Source organism: Pleuronectes platessa, chromosome 24, assembly GCF_947347685.1.
Source record: "Pleuronectes platessa chromosome 24, fPlePla1.1, whole genome shotgun sequence".
In the NCBI taxonomy this organism is placed as follows: domain Eukaryota; kingdom Metazoa; phylum Chordata; class Actinopteri; order Pleuronectiformes; family Pleuronectidae; genus Pleuronectes; species Pleuronectes platessa.
This window is the reverse complement of record NC_070649.1, coordinates 7,082,387-7,087,421: the sequence shown is the minus strand read 5'-3', so window position 1 is coordinate 7,087,421 and position 5,035 is coordinate 7,082,387.

The following is a 5,035-nucleotide window of genomic DNA, read 5'->3' as shown; positions in this document are numbered from 1 at the left end:
AAGAGAGCCAGCGGAAGGAAAAGAGAGACTCCGAGCTTCGAGCCAGTAGCTACCCCTGTGGGACTGGAGGACGAAGAGGAAAGTACGAATACTGCACAGCAGAAATACTATGTTACAAGTACTTGTAAAACAAGTACTAAAGTATAAGCAACAAAATAAACTTAGACAATGTTGGAAGAAGAGTTCGGATCATTCACTGAGGTAAAAGTACCAAGACAACGAAGTAATATTCCATTAGTAAAAGTACTAAGACAGTGAGGAAGAAATACTCAATAATTCAATATAATAATTTTACCACAGAGAAGAATCTGTTATGATTCAACCTTGGATGATTTTCATCACTAAAGCATCGACTTATTATTATAAAGTTCAGTTCAGAAAGCAAAATAATAAACAATCCATTAAAAAGTTGAAAAGTTAATGAAATGAAATGACCAAACTCTTGATCAACAAACTGTTAGAAATATAATTGTCATACTTGACTTATATTGACGTAAAACAGTTGGTGATGAGGATGAGAAAGTTTAGAAAGTCACAAAAGTCAAACCAATTGATTGCAGCATTTAAACACGAAAATATTTATTTATATATATATATTTTTTTCAAAGTATAGCACTTCTTCCATTTTTTTTTAAACATTTTCTTACTTGCGTGAGGTAAACAGCGATTTATCCATGTCAGAAAGACCTGAGTGGGGCACAAAGAGAAGGACGTAGCATGCAGGGGTGGACTGGGACAAAAATTCAGCCCTGGCATTGTCTGTCCAGACCAGCCCACTACATTATCAGCGGACACCACATAGAAGTCCACAAATCTCACGGCGTCTTCTCTCATGCATACTACTGTTACCACCTAGCTCAAAGATGGCAACAAGAAGGGAGGCCACACAAACCTCTCAAGCCAAAAGTAAATTTATTTAACTCCAAATCAAGATAGCTCTAACTACGTAGTGGGATGTGTAAAATATGTTACGCGTCAGTGGTGTTAACAGTGTTTGGATGTGTGAAAATAAGGTGTGATGTATGTTGTAAGGTGCAGAAGCAAAGAAAAACAAAGGCTGAGGGCCCCATGCCCCTGGAAGCAGCCTTTAGATCTGCAGCTGAAGCCCAGCCCAAAAGGGCAGGCCCAGTGTGACGCCCCTGTTAGCTCTACCTGTGTCTGGAAAACAACTCCTCAGGCTCTCACATGTCAAGTGGTCAACCTGAGAAGGACATGGATACATTATAATGTCTCTAATCATCACAAATTAAGTATGATTTCATAAAACATGAAAAATGATAAACTCACCAGACTAGAGGAGACTCAACAGACAAACTTTGGTACAGTGAAGGCAGAGAGTGGAGGCAGACAGAGAGCAAGTCCTCGAACATGGACAGAGGGGGAACAACTCCTCAGGCTCTCACATGTCAAGTGGTCAACCTGAGAAGGACATGGATACATTATAATGTCTGAAAAATAAAGAAAATGTTTTCCTTTGTCCTGCACCTAGAGTTGAGAACTTTTTGGATGTGTGTTTCTTTTAAAACCTTTTGAAAATTATTATAATTATGAAGTATGAATTTATACATAAAAAAATACATGATAAACTTACCAAATTCTAACAGTGGTCCCAAATGTCCACATATAAAACAGAGGGAGAACGACTCCTCAAATATATCACAACAACCTGTAATGGAGAATAATTGATCATTTAGTGTACATAATCACACCATTAAGGATCAACACATAAGCACTCTCATCTCTATTTACAGCTCAGAAAGTTGACTGTTGCAGCTCTTAGCTAGCTTAGCTGAATCATCTGAACAATAATAACCCATAATATCACAATTCGGGATATTAAAACAAAATCAAAAACGTTTTCTACTTTGTTTTGGACATGTTTAAAAAATGTAGCCTAGCCAGCCCCAGGCCAGCGTTACTTACCATGTGTGCCTCCACTCGCTCATCATTGTCGAGTCCTCCTCACTCGTCTCCCGGCGCACCTGCTGCTGCTGGGCTGGTGAACCCGGCACCAAACAGGTCCGTCAGTTTGGCACATTTAGCAGCCTCCACCTCCAGAGACTTCAGCTTTTTTTTTCGATGCTTCTCAGCGCCACCCGGGCTTTTTTCACTCTTATTATCCATTTTAAGTTTCTGTCTCAGCAGCAGCCCGTCCCGCGACTCCCCCCGCCAATGCCATGAGGTCCCGCCCCACCCTGGTTTGTGTTGTGATTGACAGCACTGTCAGGGCTCTCTGAGCCTGTCAGCCCATGATTGATTGACAATGACAAACAATAGACCAATAATATGTGTCGATGCTGGCAACACATTGCTAGCCCTCTGTAGCCAATTGGCCGGCCCAATTGGAGGGAATTTAGAGGGAAAGAAAAACAAGAAAAAAAACATAGCGGACCATACCGGCCCACATTGGGTCAATGGCCCACCGGGACGATGCCCGGTATGCCAGATGGCCAGTCCAGTCCACCCCTGGTAGCATGGATGTGTTTTCTGCAGGTGTTAGTCATTTGAGGAGAGGAAGGTATGCCACAGAAGTGTAAACACTGAGAATTCAAAACGCCATTCAACCATGAAGTTTCTGCTTTGATTTCAGCTTGAATTGGAGCACGGCAACCAAATCTGATGTTTTAAGTCGTCTGTGGCTCATTCCCATGCACCCCCTTTATTTTAATGTGTTTCAATCATCCTGGTGTAGTTTTCATTAAAATGCAACACTTCCCTGGACACATCACACTGGCCCCACAAGCATTTCAAATCAGAGCTATGCCTGTGTCGCCCATTCACATGTCATTTTAAATGTCTTTTTACGTGATGGCACATTTAAGGGTCACCATCCGACAAAGACAGAAAGGCTGTGGTGATGATTATCATCCTCATCGTCACAGGGAGGAAAAGGAAAGTGAAGTCTGAGCGAGGCAGTCGAGGGGTCGAGGGTCAGTCTGGATTCTACTGGCTTCACTGGGGCAGAGCTTTGAGGATGGCGTTGACCTCCTCTGTGACGGCGGTCAGCGCAAACTCAAACTGGTCCTGGATATACGGAAAAGAAACACAGACAAACCATTAAATGTAACGATTACAGGAGCGATAGGATCAACCCATTTTAAATTCTTATACATAAACAGCATATGTCAACTCGACTCCCCCGGCACCTACGCCAGGGTCCTTTTTGAGGACTTCAGCTCCGCATTCAACACTATCTCCCCAGCTCTTCTCCGGGACAAGCTGACACAGCTGAGCGTGCCTGAGCCCACCTGCAGGTGTAACACTAACTTCCTGACCGACAGGAAGCAGCGCGTGAGGCTGGGCAAGCTTGTCTCTGAGCCCCGGACCATCAGCACTGGAGCCCCACAAGGTTGCGTGCTCTCCCCTCTACTCTTCTCCCTCTACACCAACAACTGCACCTCCAGCCATCCCTCTGTCAAACTCCTGAAGTTTGCTGATGACACCACCCCGATTGGATTAATCTCCAATGGGGATGAGGCCGCCTACAGAGAGGAAGTTAATAGCCTGGCTTCCTGGTGCAGCCAGAGCCACCTGGAGCTGAACGCTTTGAAAACTGTAGAGATGGTAGCAGACTTCAGGGGGTGCCCAGCCCTCTCTCACCATGTGCGACTCCCCAGTTAAAAAAGTGGAGTCTTTCAGATTCCTGGGGACTATAATTGCAAAGGACCTGAGGTGGACAGAGAACATCATCTCCATCATCAAGAAGGCCCAGCAGAGGATGTTCTTCCTGCGGCAACTGAAGAAATTCAACATGCTGCGGAAAGTGATGGTTGAGGTCTACACAGCCATCATTGAGTCCATCCTCACCTCATCAATCACCGTCTGTTTAGCTGCCTCCACTGCCAAGGACAAGGGCAGACTGCAGTGGATCATCCGGTCAGCCGAGAAGATCATCGGCTGCGACCTGCTGGCTCTCCTAGACCTGTTCCACTCCAGGACCTGTAAGAGAGCACGCAAGATCATTGCTGATCCTTCCGATCCCGGTCACCACCTTTTCCAGAGACTCCCATCTGGAAAAAGGTTCCGGGCCATCAGGACTAATAATTTATATATTACTGGCACTATCACCAATCTCTGCACCTTAGCACCGCACCTGCCCATAACCCTGTTACTGTATATATTGTTGTTTTTATATTGTTGTTTTATGTTGAGTGCACCAACGAACAACACCAAAGCAATTTCCTGTATCTGCAAGCATACTTGGCAAATAAAATGATTCTGATTCTGATTCTGATGTATAAGCTAAAGGCAGATCTTTCAAATATACAGTATTTATTGGTTTATTTATTGTTGGTGGCATTGTTTATGCATTTGTGTACATGTACTGTATGCTACATTAAAATTATATGTTTAATATATATTTTAAAAACAAGAAATATGATATTAACACGACGGGAATGTCTTTGTATTTAACTCACCTTGGTGCGAACCCTCTCAGGCCTCTGGTCGCGGACGTGGTCCAGTGTTGCGGCGATGTCGATCTCTTTCTGCAGCTGGCTGCAGCGTATCATCCGTTCTGCTCAGAAGGTAATCGGCTGCAATCTGCCATCTCTACAGGACCTGTTTGCCTCGAGGTCCCTGAGGCGTGCAGGCAAGATTGTGGCTGATCCTTCCCACCCGGGTCACAAACTCTTTGAGGTTCTTCCCTCGGGCAGGAGGCTGCGGTCCATCAGGACAAAAACCGCCCGTCACAAGACCAGCTTCTTCCCGGTAGCCGTTGGCCTCATCAACATGGCCCGGGAACCCCACCTGACTCAGACTTTTATTCCACCCCCACACCTCAAGGATGTGTTAAATTAATAAATTAACACATTATCTCATGTTATATTATACTGGATTACATTGCATATTGCAATCGGACACTGTTTACTGTTTGGCATTTTGCATTTCACTTTTTATATCTTTATCTTTCATATATTTTTATTCAGAAATGTTGTATTTATTGTGTTTTATGTTTCTATGTTCATTGTAAGCACCAATAACCAGAGCAAATTCCTTGTAGGTGTAAACCTACATGGCAATAAAATACTTCTGA